The 19,376-nt window shown below is 37.9% G+C and overlaps 1 protein-coding gene across 1 annotated transcript in view; it reads left to right on the top strand.

The window, feature by feature from the left end:
• Window positions 1–19,376, top strand: part of LOC122797720 (CUB and sushi domain-containing protein 3) — a 5,249,173-nt gene that overhangs the window by 3,865,958 nt on the left and 1,363,839 nt on the right. The gene's annotated exons all lie outside the window — the stretch shown is intronic.

The following is a 19,376-nucleotide window of genomic DNA, read 5'->3' as shown; positions in this document are numbered from 1 at the left end:
AGACATCTTATTCAGCTTAAATGGAAAGATTCAAGAATATAGGCATGCAAGTATATTTGCATTTCCTTACTATTATCTTATTTTTCCCTTCTGCAGCATAAGAATCAGAGGAGCTGTAGAAGTCCTTGGTACAGAGAAACTGTGTCTTACTAGATAATCTCTAATGCCCTGCACAACAGAGAAAAAGCAATCATATTTGTAAACCAAGTGTGAACTATACACCTGTCACTTTAAAAAGAGAAGCTGTAGAACAAGTTGTTTTGTACCCTGCTTTGCAGAGTATGAGATTCTATTAAACAAATCCCCGTAACATGTAAATGTATTGATTTGCACCATTCTTAAGTACATAAACAGACATTTGTGCCAGTTATAAATGTTTGATTTAATAAGCAACTAGCTACACCTCTTGTTTTTTTTTCTGAACAATGCAAAATACATTTTCTAATATGCAGGAGTGTTGATATGTGGCTAACTACATAGCTGATATCCCCCCTGCCTGTAAAGGCAGACAATTGAAAGAGTGCTTACTAAAAAATAACAAATACAAGCCCTTTTTTGACCAACTAGTCAGAAACCTATTACATGTAATTTAGCAAAATGTTTCCTTTAACTTAAAGTTACTGGAGGGTGGTAAGCAGTTCCTTTTGACAAGCAATGTAGCATTAAGGAATTTGCCAGAACAGGATGTGCTTATTCAACCACATAATTTAGTAAGGAAAATCAATTTACTCTGATGTGATAAATAATAACAGTAGAAGCTATCAGATTAGAAAAGAAGGTTCTGTAGATATCCAATGAAATAACAGCACACGTCTTATTTTCATTTTAAAGGATGTACTAGGCTATACACACAGAAGCTACCTGACATAACTGTAACCTCCAAGAATGTTGTGTTTTAACATACAGCAGCAATGCATCAGACGTTGGCAAGCACAGTAATGTGGGTAAAACATGCACATGTGAGCAGAATGTAAATACCACAGGAACATTGTATGCATCCAATTCAATACATTTAAATTGGTTGTAACTGTGAAATTCTCAAATATTAAGTTTGTACAGATTTGCGCTTGTTCATAGTGAGGCAAAATGAAAGAATTCATTATATTCTGCCAGACATAGCAGTCTTAGCACTGAATGATAAGAATCCTGAAGAAGGCCATTAGTTTGTTCTTTGATTGCTATGCATTTATGTATGTATGTATGAATTTATTTGTTTATTTATTTATTCATTCATACAATTTGTTAACTGGGGTAGAGCTCAGTTCAAGTCTCAGCTCAAAATGTTAACACACAATAAAGGGTAAAATTAAAAATAACAATAAAAAAACACACTAAAAACAAAGACGATAGTTTATATAAAATAGAAAAAATGATTTAAGAAGGTCAATGTAAACCACTATGTAGAGTAGTTACATAGTGGTTTCTGTTGACCTTCTTAAATCATTAAGGATCATGCAAGGAGTTAGAAAAAGATACTACAGTGAAAATGATAGGCAGTATGGCTCAGAAATTAGAGACAATGGTTAATGTGACCCAAAGCAGAGCATTTACAAGTTGCTTGGGCTGCAAGATGTCCATTACGATTTTAGGGAAGATCCCTCCAGTGCCTTGGTGTATGGGTGGAAAAGGAGTAGTTTGAGAGCTGACGTCTAGTCTTAAGTGCGTGCAAGACAGGACCTGGGTGGATATGAATTCTAAGTTTGTATGAAGAAACCTGTCTAAGTAAACGAGAGGCAAGCGAAGGCCGGTAATTTTTTTTCAGACACTGGCAAGGCTGGATTAAGACCAAATTGGGCCTGATGCTGCAACGCAAAAAGGGCCTATTTTTTCTCAGCATTGGTGCATGTGCATTCGACACTCACCGTACATGTGCACTCAGACCGACCAAGAAGTCACTTAATAACTACAGAGAACATTTAGGATTACTTTCTGTATACAGGACATCCCAATTTGGGTAGTTGAGTCCTGCAAACCAGATATGAAAATATAAAATGTTCTAATATATTAGAATTAAAATATGTACAATATTTTCATCAATAGGTGTGCAAAATAAATTATGTTGTGCCTTATTTTTCTTATAAAACAAAAGAAACAACTCGAGTCCTATAAGAGTAAGAGTTTGTTTCAGCAAAAAAAAAAAAAAAAAAAAGTAAAGTCCAGCCTTTTCCAGTGATTATAGGAATGGTTTGTCCTACTAGGTAATATGTTTCTATAAAGAATGTCCCATTCTGAGTATTCAAAAAACAAGCAGCCCTCCTACAGTGAATGAGTATAAAGTTTGGTAAAGTAGGAGTTTGTACATGCAAGAAGTAAAGTAGAAAAACAGCATTTCACAGCTCTTTCACTGCTACATGTAGTGAGCCATTACATAAAGAAGTGATATCATATAGAAATATTTTTCTGTCAGTTTAGATTATGTTTAAGAAAGAAAGGCAGTGCCTGAATGTGGATACTGCTTCCTTGTATTAACCTACCTCTATATCAAGTATAAAACACAGGTTATTAACAACCATGCACAGAGACAAATTAAACACAAGGCAATGTAGGCTGTTACCTAGACCCTGCTAGCTGGGGGGAGGGGGACAGGAGGCCTGTTGGACAGTGAACTGCTACAACATTTAATTTTTAATAAAAAAAAAAAAAACTACATGTCTTCTTTAATGGCATTCTTCTTTAACAATGCCCTCTGAGTCTGTACAAGTGTTGACTCATGCACACACATCAGGACAGATTTAGGTTTCTACTATTGCTTCTTTCTGCACACAAAATTTAAACTTGCTTGCTGATGAGACCTTACTTCCTTTCTTATTTGCTGCCACAAGATAAAACATAAATTCCATCAAGATGAAATGTACTGTCCTTTGGCAAGCACGTATGTCCGTGTGTGTGTGTGTGTGTGTGTGTGTGTGTGTGTGTGTGTGTGTGTGTAATGTCCTAGTTAGGGACGGCTGGTTAGTTAAATAACTTGCTCAGGCTCAAACCCTGTACCTTGGATACAGGAAATAGCCTGAATCCTCCAGACAGCTCAAGAAATATGAGGTTGAGTGCATTTTCAAGAAATTGTGAGTCTCAGTACATTTTCAAGGAACTGAGGCTTTCAAGGTAAGAGAAAATATACTGTTGTTCATGAAAAGTCTGTTTTCAATGTACAATTGTTTTGTTTTGCAAATGGCTTCCAGAGTTTGTGCTATAGAATTTGAAAGCAGTGTTAATAGCACAATAGTTAGCATACTTGCTTCCACACCATATATGTTGATTATTGAAAGTGTGGTGTACTTTAGAAGACAGGATGCTGCACTCCTGAGCGTGCTCTTTGAGCAAGATGCCTAGTAACTATGCATTTGTCGTCAGTTTGTCAGCCACTTCCTATTTTAGTAGTACTAGCTTACTAATTTTAGTGTAACGTAGGCAATTTATTCTTCAAGGGCAGCAGGCATTGAATTTGTAGATGAAACACTGAAATGTAAAGTTGTTTGCAAGCAGCAACCTTTTCATTATTTACAGATCTCTTTAATGTGGAATTATTGAGACTACCCTTACTTCTGCAGGCATTGTACATACTGACTAATATTGGCAGATTTTAATGACATAAGTCTGAGTGGCCTATTATGGCTGAAATTTTCTGAAATGGGTAGTTTTTTTTCACTGCTTGCTGGAAAAAAAATGTTTCAAACTACAAATTTAAAATACACTCTAACAAAGTGATGCTGTACTATACACAGAATATAACTTAATACAATCAGAAAGGTGAATTAAAAAACACATGCATGTATGCATGGTTCTAAAATGTATGGTAATCTGTCACTGGCCAGATGCATCATCTTTGAATGTGGGGTTCAGTGCCATTTCAATGAATGTGAGTTTCAAGAGCAGAGAAATAGTGCTAATGCTAAGTCTGGTTTCATTGTGAAACTGTTTTGTTTTGTTTAGCAAATGGTTGTCAGTATTTGTGCTATAAAATTTGAAATAAAACTTTTAAATTAAATCCAAACATCTGTAATCATTGTAGAAGTAAAGAAGAAAACAGTATGTACACCGGCGGTTTTGAACAGTGTTTATGGTAACTGGGGAGAAATAGCCAAGTAATGGTGCACTGGAATGGCTGCAGGTGGGCGGTGAGCTGCTGTCTGGAGGCCCTGATGCATTACCTGCCTAGGGTCCCATTTGACCATGATCTGGCTCTGCTCACGCATTCATCTTTTTTATGGTAATGGGGATCTCAGACTATACCCTGGATAGGAGAATAGTCCAGTTCAGGATAAATGCACAAACGAACGAATAGTCCAGTGCAGTATAAATACACAAACATACATACAGACTCACACACATACACACGCACAAAGCATGCATTTGTGCTTGCACATTTAAAGCAGGTTCATCATTTTCCCTATCAGCATCTGTTTGGATGATTGAAGAAACCACAGATTTGGGGGGAAAACACATGTACACAGAAATGGCATCCAGACTATGCAGAGAAGTCCTACTCCCTTCCACCTTAAGCTGGAAACCATGCAGGGAAGCCAAGTACAGTGATGCAGAAACTTTACATGCTGCACCCCCATGCAGCTTAGTATGAATCAGTGTCCACTGATTTTATGTGTGTGTTTGTGTGTGGTGTGTGTGTAGCACAACATTTTAAATTCGCTGTAAAAGTCAATGATTAACAGTTACTGCAACGAACGTGATATCATATACTGTCATGCTATTTAAATATCTTGCAAACAACACTGATAATTGCAGTCAGAACAAATGAAATCAATTAGTACTGATGGATAAAGAGTATCATTATTATGAGATACAATTTGAAACAGTTTGTAAAGTTTTGTTGCTACAAATTAATAAGAAACATACTGATTGTCAAGGATTTGTAACTAGTGACTGGAAAAGAGAGGTAAATGTGTGACCCTTCCAGAAGAAATAACTGTCTTTTGACTTTTCCTGGTTAGGGGTCGGCACAGCGGAACTCCGGTCCGCTAATGATCGGCAGTAGAGTTTTACGTGCTGGCTTGCTGGGCCTAACGCACAACCTTCAATGAAGGAACGCCCTTTCACGCATGTCGCCACACAGAAGACGCTGTAACTGAGAATTGAATGGGCAACATCTAACTGTGAGGCGACAACGCTACCGCAGCACCACCACTGTAGTCTTACCCTTCCATTCTACCCTTCCAGAAGAAATAATAAACCAAATTAGAATGTCATTGATACTATAAACTTCCAAGTTCTGAAGTTCTTAAAAAGTCTTGCCATTTCTTCTGTGTGCTTGGAGCCAGTCATACATGCATTATATACAACAGTATAATGATAATGTCAGTTATGTCTAATTCTGGATTTTGGATTTCATGTTCTGAAATATATGCCACTTTACATAAGTTAGAATTTCCACTATTATTAATTCCTAAGACATTGTGAAAGACAGACTAAACCTGCCAAACCAAAGCAGGAGTGACAAGGAACCATTTCTAATGGACCCTCATTAAAATAAACTATAAAATGTTTTCAAATTCTTCTAAAATGAAGAACTGCATCCCAGTTTGATGATATATACAGCATGCTACCAGTGTTGAACACTTTTGACACAGTTTAACTTCCCCAAGTCTTTTGGGTTTCTAATACCTTGATGGGAATGGACCCAATTCATAAGTCAAAGTATGATTAAAGTTCTTGAAAATAGTATTGTTTCAGTCTTTGATGTTTTCCAGACGTGCTCTTCACAGCACATGCAATGTGTCCAGAACTGACTCCTTCTGCAATTCATATAGAGTTACATGTATCGGTAGCATATCTAAATATGACTGTAAATTCTTTTTTTATGAAGCCCATTGCACCTATTACTATTAAAACTGTCTGGGTATCCTTCTTCCACATAGCCCTTACTTATGTATACAAATCTTGGTGTTTTATGACTTTGTGTCTCTCTATATACGTAAGACGGTGAAATCACTGAATGTAGCAATTTCAATGATCAATGCTACTTTTATGTTCTTTTCAGGGACTACTACATCTGGTTTTCTAAGATCTCATTTTTGAACTGTTGGTAATGTGATATAAACTTCATTCTCTGTAATGATTTATGGCTTTTGTATCCAACACTTCTCTGCTACTTCAGTGTTGTAATGCTTGTACAATCCCCAATGCAACAGTCTTGCCACATCATTATACCTTTCAGTATACAAGCCCCCTGCCATTAGTGTAGCACACCCAGCAAGAAATTTGTCTGTTTCTCTGACATGTTCAATGGACTTTGAAAGCCAACATGTATGTAGTTCACTGTCCTGGGCTGCTAATATTAACCTTTCATGTTTTGATTTAAATTCACCTCTCCTTAACCATTTCTGCATTAGATCCTGATTGGAATGAGGCTGTTTTAGAGTTTTCTCTACTTGCATCTATAGTTATGTCTCTTCTGCATTTCTTGCCTTCTCACCTGATCCTTCTACTTATATTCTTTCATTTGATTTTTTGGCACATTCAGTTGCTGTCTGATTTGTGTCTACTTCTGGTTTGGTTTCCATTTCTGCTTGACACCAATACGTTTCTGCTAAACTAAGCAAGGAAGTCATCCTGGATTTGTTGTATTCATGTTTTCAAAACTTTCACTGTTTTTCAATCTGGTAAGTTCAGCATATATGTATGCAGTCCTGCAATTTAGATCTATGTATGTACTTATGCCTTATATGAATACTACTTACTGTAGTGACTGTTAACTTGTTACATGTCAATTATGAGACTGCTGCTTTGATTAAATACTGCTCAAAATAAAGGGCATAATAAGATATATATATAGCTGTACTGTAATTTCCAGATAGCATTACACATTTAATGACACACCTAACTTTTACATGATTCCTTACAGCTTATATGCACTTATATGTCTATGAAAACTGTCTTTTTTACAAATGAATGAGGTGAAATTCTTTAAGTGTCCGTAGCCTGAAGTAAAAAAAAGAAAAAAATCACTGAGGAACATAATCAGAATCTCTGTTCTCGAAGGACATTCTTTGCTGCTTAATTAGAAATTGCAAAGACAATGATTCACTTCATTTGGTAGATTTCTGCCTTCTTTGAGTTGGTGCAACCATGGAGTTGGTATATATAGGTTAAACCCTTCACATCGGGGGTTTATGGAGGACTTGCCTCCCTTCAAAAACAAAGTATTTTTCTTTCACCTCTGGATTTTGAAAATTGATATCTCATAGTCGAGCCAGGACAACTGCATAAATCCAGCTTTTATCTACATTGACCCAGAACTACAAGTTAAGTTGATGATGACATGACACCAGTGTTGCAGACGTGTGCCTCAGTCCATGCATTTAGTACAGTGCAGTGGGAAGCAGAACTGTCACACCAATTCCTTCATTTAACAAAGTTTATGTTTGAATGTTGTTAATCCCAAAAACGATAGTTACAAAAGTCAACGACTAACAGCGACTATAAAGAATATGATATTAAATACTGTTACACTAAATACATTTTTGTATTTCTTTTTTATGTTGTAAATGATCTAGCTGAAAATTCTCAAGGTTGACATAACCTGAAGGTGGAGTTAGCCCAGAGGAAAACAGATAACTTCTTCTTCTCTTTCAGCTGTGCCCGTTAGGGGCCGCCACAGCGGATAATCTGTTTCCATTTCTTCCTGTCCTCTGCATATTGCTCTGTCACACCAGCCACCTGCATGTCCTCTCTCATCACATCCATAAACCTTATCTTAGGCCTTCCTGTTTTCCTGTTACCTGGTAGCTCCATTCTTAGCATCCTTTTCCTAATATACCCATTATCCCTCCTCAGCACATGTCCAAACCAACGCAATCTCGCATCTCTGACTGTCCAACCTGAGCTGACTCTCTAATAAACTGATTCCTAATCCTGTCCATCATTGTCACACCCAGTGCAAAGCTTAACATCTTTAACTCTGCCACTTCCAGCTCTGACTCCTGCCTTTTTGTCAATGCCACCATCTCCAATCCATACAACGTAGCTGGTCTCACTACCCTCTTGTAGACCTTCCCTTTCACTCTTACTGGTACCCGTCTGTCACAAATCACTCCTGACACTCTTCTCCACCCATTCCACCCTGCCTGTACTCTCTTCTTCACCTCTCTTCCACACTCACCATTACTTTGAACTGTTGATCCCAAGTACTTAAACTCATCCGCCTTCGCCAACTCAACTCCCTGCATCTTCACCATTCCTCTATCCTCCCTCTCATTCACGCACACATATTCTGTCTTAGTCCTGCTGACCTTAATTCCTCTCCTCTCTAGAGCATACCTCCACCTCTCTAGGGTCTCCTCAACCTGGTCCTTACTCTCACTACAGATCATAATGTCATCTGCAAACATCATAGTCCATGGGGTCTCCTGTCTGATCTCGTCTGTCAACCTGTCCATCACCATTGCAAATAAGAAAGGGATCAAAGCTGATCCTTGATGTAATCCCACCTCCACCTTAAATGGATCTATCACTCCCACTGCAGACTTCACCACTGCCACACTACCTTTGTACATATCCTGTACCTCTCTTACATACTTCTCTGCCACTCCTGACTTCCTCATACAGTACCACAACTCCTCACTAGGCACCCTATCATATGCTTTCTCCAAGTCCACAGACACAATACAACTCCTTCTGGCCTTCCCTATATTTCTCCATCAACAGTCTCAGAGCAAACATTGCATCTGTAGTGCTCTTTCCCTGCATGAAACCATACTGCTGATCGCTAATCATCACCTCCCTTCTTAACCTAGCTTCCACTACTCTTCCCCATACCTTCATGCTGTGACTGATCAATTTAATCCTTCTGTAGTTACTACAGCTCTGCACATCACCCTTATTCTTAAAAATCGGTACCAAAACACTTTTTCTCCACTCCTCAGGAGAACTCCACTGCCATTTCTCCTATGTACTGCCATGCCTCCACTGGTATGTCATCTGGACAAACAACCTTTCCATTCTTCATCCTCTTCATAGCTGTCCTTACTTCCTGCTTGCTAATCTGTTTCACTTCCTGATTCACTATCCCCACATCATCCAACCTTCTCTCGCTCTCATTCTCTTCATTCATCAGCCCCTCAAAGTACTCTTTCCATCTGCTCAACACACTCTCCACGCTTGTGAGTACGGTTCCCTCACTATCCTTTATCACCCTTACCTGCTGCACATCTTTCCCAGCTCGGTCCCTCTGTCTAGCCAATCGGTACAGGTCCTTTTCTCCCTCTTTAGTGTCTAACCTTTCATACAACTCTCTATATGCCTTATCCTTAGCCTTTACCTCCTCTCGCTTTGCCATGTGCTTCATCTCCTTATACTCCTGTCTACTTTCTTCATCTCTCCAACAATCCCATTTCTTCTTCACCAGCCTCTTCCTCTGTATACTCTCCTGTACTTCCTCATTCCACCACCGGGTCCCCTTGTCCTCCTTCCTCTGTCCAGATGTCACACAAAGCACCTTTCTAGCTGTCTCCCTTACCATATCTGCCGTAGTTACCCAGCTATTTGGTAACTCTTCACTGCCCCCCAGTGCCTGTTTTAACTCTTCCCTGAACTCCACCTCACAATCACCCTTTTTCAACTTCCACTATTTGATCATTGGCACTGCTCTCACACTTCTTGTCCTCCTCTTCTTGATCACCAACATCATCCTACAGACCACTATTCTATGCTGCGTAACTACACTTTCTCCTGTCACCACTTTACAGTCTCCAATCTCCTTCAGACTGGCCCTCCTGCATAGGATATAATCCACCTGTGTGCATCTTCCTCTACTCTTGCACATCACCTTATGCTCCTCCCTCTTCTTAAAATACGTATTCACCACAGCCATGTCCATCCTTTTCATAAAATCTACTACCATCTGGCCTTTTGCATTCCTCTCCTTAACACCATACCTGCCCATCACTTCCTCATCCTCTCTGTTCCCTTCACCAAAATGCCCATTGAAATCCACTCCAATCACCAGTCTCCCACCCTTGGGTACACTCATCACCACTTCATCCAACTCACTCCAACATTTTTCTTTCTCATCCATTGCACAACCAACTTGAGGAGCATATGCAGTAAGAACATTCATCATTACAACATCAATTTCAACATCACTCTATCCAACACTCTTTTCACCTCCAAAACACTCTTAGCATACCCCTACCCCATTTCTCCTCCCATTCCCACCATGATAGAACAATTTGAACTCACCTCCTATACACCTGGCCTTACTCCTCTTCCACCTGGTCTCTTGTACAAACAATATATCAACCTTCCTTCTGTCCATCATATCAGCCATCTCTCTCCCTATACCAGTCATACTGCCAACATTCAAAGTTCCTACCCTCAGTACTACACTCCTAACCTTCCTTTTCTCTTTCTGTTTTCAGGCATGCCTTCCTCCCCTTCTTCACCTTCTCCTCCTTCGGCCAACAGTACCCCAATTTCCGCCAGTACCCTGTTGGCTAACAGTACAGGTGACAGTCATTGAAAACAAATAACTAATTATTTTATTACAAATGTTGATGATTTAGAGTTGTATGTAATAAAACATAATAACATATAACAGAACACTGATTAGTATTATATCGTGGTGCTAATGATGTTAAATATTCATTCACAAATGTCTTCATTCACATACTTAACATAATGAACAGCACAAAGGCTCTTTTGAAATTATTTATAGTTCTTTAAATATAAAAGTTTGAGAAAATATATAGAACGCAGCATAGATTGTTGCGGAATTTGACAGTGTATTTAAATACTTCTGTAAAAGTATACCATGCAAAGCAGCACAACCTTTAGCCCTGAAGCAGACATTGAAACATAGCTGGTTCTACAAGTCAGCTTCCTATCCACTCAGCTCTTCAAGTGACAACATGAAAGGACTTCACTGTAATGTGTCTATTGCTACATTGTAAGTGCTCATCTTATTACAGTTAGGTGTATGCCACCCCCCCCCCAACAGCTTTTTCACTGAAGAGTAACAACAACAAAAAAATCTTAACTCTCTCTTAAACCTCATATCACAAACTCAGAAATACTTCCCCCAGCTATAGCATTTTTTGGCAAGACAGACCTTCCAAAAAAGGGAGAGATTTTTCTATTATGTACTCAGAATAACTTAACTTCTCCCCCTCTCCTTACCCCTTCCTGATTTCTTCCCCTGCAGAACTTATCTTTTTCAACTGTCACCTTAATACACACAAAAAAATTGCCATAGCATCTGTCTATATACCTCCGGGTAACAGTATTCCAGTTCTTGAATCTATTTTATCCAGGATCTCCCAACATCTATCATATGAGACAATCATACTAGGTGACGCCAATATTGATTGGAGCAAACTCTCCCCCCACTCCCTTAGCCTTCATATTAACCTTTTTTGGTTTCAGTCAACTTATCTCTACTCCCACCCGCATCATAAAAAAACTCCAGCTTCATTCTTGATTGGATCTTAACTTTTAACGCTAATCAGTACCATAATCCCACCACTTTACCAGACTCCTTAAGTGACCACCTTCTTATCTCAATACTAACACTACGTTCTCAAACCCCAAAAGCTCACCTCTATAGAGACTGATGCAACCTGTCCAACTTCAGCACAGAAACGTTTAACAACCAGCTCTCCCTTGTCAGTTGGTCTCGCCTGTATAACCTTCCTCTAAACGATGCTGTTCCTGAGTTTAACAATATTTTCCTAAACATATTAAATGTCCTAGCACCCATCAGGAAAATTAGAATCAAATCTAATCCCACACTCTGGCACTTTAAAGATGCCTGCTCCACTGTGAAATTTAGAGACAGTACTTGGAAACAATGGTTAATGTCAAAATCTTCCTCTCTCCTCCTTAAATGCAAGGAACTAAGAAACCCTACTAAGAACTTTAGTACCTGTGACAAGAAACAATTCTGTCAAGAAGCTCAATTTACCCACTCTTCAAACCACAACCCCTTCCGCAATAAAACACCTCATGAAAATGCCACTCTACTAAACAATTTCTTCATAGACTATCTACAAACTAACTCCCCCCAACAGTAACCAATCACAGCCCTCCAGTTCCTCCACCACCTGCCTCCACACAGCCTTCAGCCTGTAACCAGTTTCCACTGCCTATATGTTGTCCCTTTTGCAAAAACTTAAACCATGTTCTCTTTCCTTCGACAACCTAACACCCACATACTTTCTCAAACTTGCAGCCAGTTCTATTGCATATCCCATCTCAATCCTTATCAACCATTCTATCAAAGAATCCCCAACTCCTGAAGTTTGGAAATCCTTTTATACAATTCCATTCACAAATGAGGTAACTCTACTGACCCTTCCAGTTTCCGTCCTATATCCATCCTCTCTCCTCTCTCAAAAGTTATAGAGAAATGCATTCATATTCAACTTCTTAAATATCTTCTTCAGGAAAACCTCCTCACCTCCTTTCACCATGGATTTAGGCCCAGTCACAGCACATCCACAGCTCTTCTATCCTTCACCAAGACTATAGCAAAAGTAATAAATAATAATAAACTGGTGTCTTGTCTTTTTCTTGATGTCTTCAAAGCCTTTGACACCATCTATCCCCCTAAGCTCCTTACTAAGCTAACAAAACTCAACCTTTCCACATCTACCACTCTCTCGTTCTCTAGCTGTCTTAACAATGGACAGCAGTCTGTTAGATGACAGACCTCCTACTCCCTTTCTTTATCTATCCAAGCAGGTGTCCCCAAGGATCCATTCTAGGCCCCCTTCTGTTTAATATTTTTACAACAACGTACACCCCACCTGCTGCACCTCATCATTGATCCAGTATGCTGATGACTCTACTGTTATCACCCTCTCTGACAGCCCTACTGACGATCGCCCCCTCACACAGACTTCTTTTAACACCATTGAACACTGGTTAATCAATAACCAGCTCATCCTTAACCCTAAGAAAACCAAGCTTCTTCATTTCCTTCCAGAATCAATGTGCAACCTTAAAACATCTTCTCTCTTTCTTCCCACCATCATATTCAACAATCCATTAAAAATGCCAATCAAAAACTTGGTTTACTCTATAGGAACAAAAAATTCTTATCCATCCCCTCAAGGACTTCACTTGCTCATGCCTGCCACCTCCTCTGCCTACTTTACACTTTCCCTATATTTACCCACCTCCAAGAAAATCTTTTAATCAAATTCGAACAAACTTTCAGCCAGATAGTCAGAGTTGCCTGTAACTTCCCTTATAAATCCCATCACTGCCTTGCCCTTAAACAACTACAGTAGCTTGAATTCTCTCAACTATTCCAACTTTCTCAGCTACAGATGATTCATTCTCTACTTTGTAAGCCAGCAGACTGTCCCTCCCTGTCCACCTTCCTATCCCTAAACAGACCTTCATGATCTCTCCATAGCATTGACCAACTACTTACTAACACCTGCAGGCCTAAATAAACAATAAGAAGACTACTGTAAAAATACTGCATATTTCAAACTTGGAACAAACTCCCAACTAGTTTACGTTCTATCCAATCTTTGATCTATTTCAGAAGAGAAGTGAAAAACTACATTGCTAACTCACCCTCCTGTCACCACCCAACCTAACATATACTCCCCCTACCTGTCAGACCATAACAGTGCTCCTCTCCTTACTTAATATAACTGTATAGTAACCAGTACTATGATATCTTAGCAGTGCCGCTGACCATTACTCTACTTAATCTCATCTTTCACTTCCTAAACTCTTACACCCCCTTCTCATAACTGCTTTTCTTTCACTCTCTTGGCCATCCTAAACTTTCCTCCCCACCCCTTTACTTCAAACCTTCTATATAATACTTTCTTTCCTCTCTTTACCAACTTGGTTTAGTCATTAAAGATGTTTATTCAGGCACATCTTTTTTTGTAATAATCTCTTTTATTCTGTATGCCCTATTGCAAATCCACATTTTTCTCCATGTTTCTACTTCCATTATTTTCAGCTGCACTTTTGCTGAAATTTATCCTCTGTTAAATTCCATTATGGCATATCTTTCTGTAGTTATGTATTTATATTCATATTACCAGTAATGTGATCTAGTTATTGTTAACTTTATGTGGCAAGAATGTATGTCATTATGTATTCACATTCATATTAATTGTAATGTAGCTTTGTTATTCTTATCTTTATGTTCTTTGTATGTCTTTTCTCCTCTGGTCTCCACTGAAAATGAGCCACCATTCCAGTTGGACTAACCCGGTTAACAAAAGATAAACAAACAAACAAACAAACAAATAAAAACAGACATTATTTCTACTGGCAACTAGGTGGCCAAATGCACAACACATCCCTTCTCCAGCCCCAGCCATCTCATGTCCTGTTTCAGTGACCTACCCCTAACCTTCCTTTAACATATTTTATTAAGGGAGTAATAATAATTTCTTCTTTTAAACTACAGTTTGTACCTTGCCTGTATGGAGCACTGTGTCACTCATGTTTTAGTTTAAAAAAATTCTTCTTTTTAAATTGCAGTTGTTACAGTTTATACCCTGCCTGCATGGAGTACTAGAGCACTCAGGTTTTAATTCAGAAAAATATATATTTGTTTACTTTTAAACTGTTACAAACTGCTTGCTACAGTATAGACCATACATGGAACACTACAGTGCTCAGGTTTGAACACAAATGCAATATCAGCTTTTAAAATCCCGTTCTGCATTAAAAAGAGATCAGGATCAGCTGATCATCCCCCCCCCCAACACTTTGCACCGTGGCAGTTGCTCCCATTGCCCCACCTGCTATGCCACTATGCAGGCATCTTCAGCAGCTTGAATTTAATGGTCTAATTTGTCACTTTCCTATGTGTTTAAAATAAACTATAAATACTATATCATCAACAGTTTCAATTGGATTATCACTTCTTGATTTGTTTTGTCTACTATCTAGATATCTAGTTATGTAGCATATTAGATAATTCCTGATTTTCAGGCAGAATAGGACGTTGATCAGAAACATGCATAAATAAGTAATATAATACAATGGTTTGCATTATTATCGAGAGTTGTATCTCAGTTAAATGTATTTTTGTTGCACTCATAAAATACATTGTAGTGTTTAGAAGAGCACAATTATAATTTGAAAAAAGATAAAGTTGCTAACCATTTTTCTGACAAGAGATACATGCTTATCAATCCTTTGTTAAGTATCCTTTAAAGCTGTTAAGATCAGGCCTTGGGCCAGTGATTAACAGCACCCAGTTTCAGATGACAAAGAAGAGCAGCCAAAGCTAAAACTGCTATAAATGCTGTTTGATATTTATTATTCTAATCCATACAGGAACTTTATTTCATAATGCTGGAATTTTCACAATAATGAAGTTTTTTAAGTACTTTTCAGTTATTGTGTTAGTAATTTTAAGTATCTATACCTCAGGGAAACTTTTGTCTGGTTTAGTTTTATGATAAATGTTTCCTGTAAAAAATAATCATGAAATGTTTTGTAAGCCAGCAATATTTTGCCCTGAATGCAGGGGTAGTGTAAGGAGGAAAGGTTTAATGCTTTACAGTTTCTGTATAGGGCAAATGTTTGACTGGAGATGTTTTTTGTAAGATGCCTTTATACACTTTCCAGAGTTGAAAGCTGTCTCTTATAAATGCAAACAACTGCTGTTGTACTCTAAACCTGGATATACACATGCACTATAAAACAAAGGAAGACAATTAATGCCCCTGTGCTACAATTCCTTAACATTCCTCCAGGTTGTCAAAAGCTCAACATTTCATCACATCAGCATATTTGCAAAAGGATAAATTATTAGTGATCAGATTTCCCAAATCTTTATAGCTCTCCTGCAAATTTGAGACTTACCAAAGTACATTACCAAATAATTTCCGGTGTTAATAGCAGATAGATGGGTATTAATATTAACAAGTTATTAGAGAAAAAAAATCTTTAAGTCAGCTATGTATTTGCTCACCCATCAGTGAATGTTCCTAGGGAAAGTTGGGAAGATAGCGTTGAACAAAATGGGACCAAACAGCAATCCCTATGAAGCACCAATACTCACTGGAAGGGGATAATTTTTTTTTTTGTTTTGAATTATAACTGATTGTGTTCTTTTAGCAAGCCAAGATATGATCCATCTCCTAAAGTAGGAATTAATGCCAACTTTAATCAGCACTGAATATCATCTAATTGAGAGAGAATGAAATGTATTTGCCAGAGATATGTTTTTGTAGAATTCAGTGTGATTTGTCAGTATAGATTTATACTTTAAGAACCCTTTCTGAAATAAATCTGACATCTTAAAATTGCCTTACGTGCATATAAGTTGCTACCCTTTTTATAAACTGGAGTTGTTGTTGTGTCTTTCAGCGTTTCCCGGTTTGGGGTCGCCACAGTGGAACTCCGGTCCACTAATGATTGGCAGTAGATTTTTACATGCCGAGTTACCAGCCCTGACGCACAACCTTCAACGAAGGTGCACCCATTCACGCATGTCTCCACACAGAAGACGCTCTAGCTGAGAATCGAACAGGACAACATCTCTACTGTGAGGCGACAACGCTACCGCAGCACCACCACCGCATTGTTTTTTTATAAACTGGAATGATGTGGAAAATGTTCTTGTAACTGGGAACAGTTCTAGAGGATATGAAGCTGGTAAACAACAGTCTCATCTTTGGTACAATGGTATCCCTCCCATTATTTATAATTATTGGTGGAATCATATCAAGTCTCATGGATGTTGACTCTTTAATTCAATGTAGTGCTTTCTTTATGATGTCATTTCTGAAACTGGAACATGGAGAAGCTGGATCAACCCGATAACACTTTTCATCCTAAATCTGGACTTGCTTGCTGATGCTACATGCCTTCAAAAATGATTGGTTAAGTTAATTAACTTATAATATTTTAAAAAGGTGTTATTTACTTTAATCAATGAAATAAGATGATGTCTATATTGGATGAGCCAAAAGCATTTTTTTCAGAAACAGAACAACGTTCAACAATTTTTATTTTTTAAATATCTGCTTATCCAGTTTAATTTCTTCAGTGCATGAAAATTTCTTGTAAATTCTGAAAATAGTTGCATATATATATATATATATATATATATATATATATATATATAAAATTATTTCAGGCTAGAGGGCCACCAGTATGGAAGAGTTGTTCTAGAACTAATCAGCTTCTCATTAGCAAAGGATTTTACCCCATGTTTCAGTATATATTCACATTTAGAGTAGCCATAATAACTGTCACAGAGAATGCTTTCATGTGGCCAGCTGAAATTATCCAGGAACTGCTGAATTACATTATAATAAACGTTATTAAAATAATATTTCTTGAAACTTTGTGTGATGAAAACTAAATACAAAAAAAGTAATAGAATGCTGATCAGATATAGCTAGGGATGGGATTATAGAAACGTCATGGACTTTGTTGGCTCTGTTTGTTGCTATAATGTCTGAAATGTTTCCTTTATTATTTTCATACACTAGTTGCTGTTAATCGTTTTGTGGAAGCATACTTAAGAAGTGTCTTGAATCTCTATTTTTTCAATTACAGTATTCCAATTAATGTCAAGGTAATTAAAGTCCCTAAGTAGGAAAATTTCACCCAATCTAGTGATCTCATCTAAATTCCTTAGACATTCCCAATGTATTGCATCATTATCCGAATCCAAACAGTTCATTTCACATATTATTTTCTGCTGATCTGCATAGTAATTTATCAATTAATTATTATTATTATTATTAGTAGTAGTAGTAGTATTATTATTATTATTATCGAGGATAGTGCATAATCGTATTGATGCTGAGATGGCAAAGTATGCATAGCTGAGAATTACTAGTCATTTAAAAAGGAGGGTTAGGTCCATTAAATTAATGATATTTTTGATGAAACTCAGCTTTCTAAAAAAACAGTTGCTAAATTATTTCAATGTCATTGAACTTATCACAGATATCTCAATAAAACACACAAGGGTGAGGACACCAACTTTTCAACAACCTTACATTTGACAGGTAGAAAACTGAGCCTAATGCTCTTCTCATGGAGAAATGCATCCCCCACCTCCCCATACCCCATACTTCATGTATTCCAACTCTACAATGATACAGTTATGGAAAAATGGAAACAGCCCAAACTCCATATAGAAGACTGTTCCTTTCGTCCATGACTGTATGATTTTATTAGATCTACATGAAACTAAATGAACAAATGACTCAATAAACAAGATGGCATGTTCTCAAAAGCCATATAGTGAGACTCAAACTCTTCAGACTGACTTTTCTGATTCTCTGTTCAGTAAAACATCTGTAGCATTCTTATTCTGCCTTCACACTTAAATACTTCAGGCAACATCAATGTATATATAGGCTTGTTTAAATGTTCTTCTAGTATTAATTACAACTAACTTCAGAAGTCATGTTTAATTAAGTAATTATGCAATGAGTTTTAATGGGTCAGCCCAGACAGTAAGTTAGACATGTCAGTTTGCAAAAAGCATGGCAATAACGCTGATAAGCTATTGTTATGTCAGGCAAGGAGTACACTAACAGAGCAGCGGAAAAGTTCTTATTGCCACATTAAGTATTAATACTAATATGCCTGTCCGCATTCCCACCTGAGTCAAGTTCTTCCATGTGCACACTGAAAATACATTTCATTTATAGCCACAGATTCCACAGTAAATGTTATATTAATAATAGCCAAAATTTAATATGTGCACACAGATCAAATGAAGTAGTCCATCTGTATATAAGGAACAGAAAACTTTTAGTGCATTATTTTGTTTTCAGTGAATCAATGCCAAACATGGGCCTTAAATTCGAAAGGACTTGGGCAAGTAGTAACATGCTACCCCAAGTATTTACCTCTCACTTAATTCCAAAGTTCAAGGCTCTACTAGCCCTTGTTCAGCCTATGCTAATGGTGACTGAAGGAGTCCTATGATTGTTTCCCCTTGGCTTGTAGTGCTGAAACCATAGATGTACACTGAAAAGGTGAAGAATGTATAACTGACGAGCAGTGGAGAAGCCAATTGAAGTCAATGGGATGTTTTGAGGATGTTTTGTCAAAGAAACAGCTTTACCTGTATGAGGGATATGTTACTGCAAGGTGGTACCAGCTTGGTACCAGCTACAAAGAGGTGAAGCTGTTGTGAAGGGCAGTTTCATGGCTATGCAGCTCCACTTGTCTGGTACTGCAGGTAGGAAATGTGGCACCAGGGAGCTGGGTGAGGTGCAGAAGGACAGGCGGGTCCTCTAGTAGGATTGTGCTAAACCAGGAATGGGCACTGAGATTCATTACCATTGAATGTCTCAGAATGTCATTACTTACTCTTAGCATAGCAGGACTTCCATCTATTTACTACCTCAGAATTGTAATACGCTGCCCCCCCCCCCCCAAGATTATGTCATTACTTAGGGTAGAAA

This window comes from Protopterus annectens, chromosome 3.part1 (assembly GCF_019279795.1).
Source record: "Protopterus annectens isolate FY-2018-M chromosome 3.part1, PAN1.0, whole genome shotgun sequence".
Taxonomy (NCBI): domain Eukaryota; kingdom Metazoa; phylum Chordata; order Ceratodontiformes; family Protopteridae; genus Protopterus; species Protopterus annectens.
Note: the sequence above shows the minus strand (reverse complement) of the source record. Positions and strands in the feature narration are given on the sequence as shown.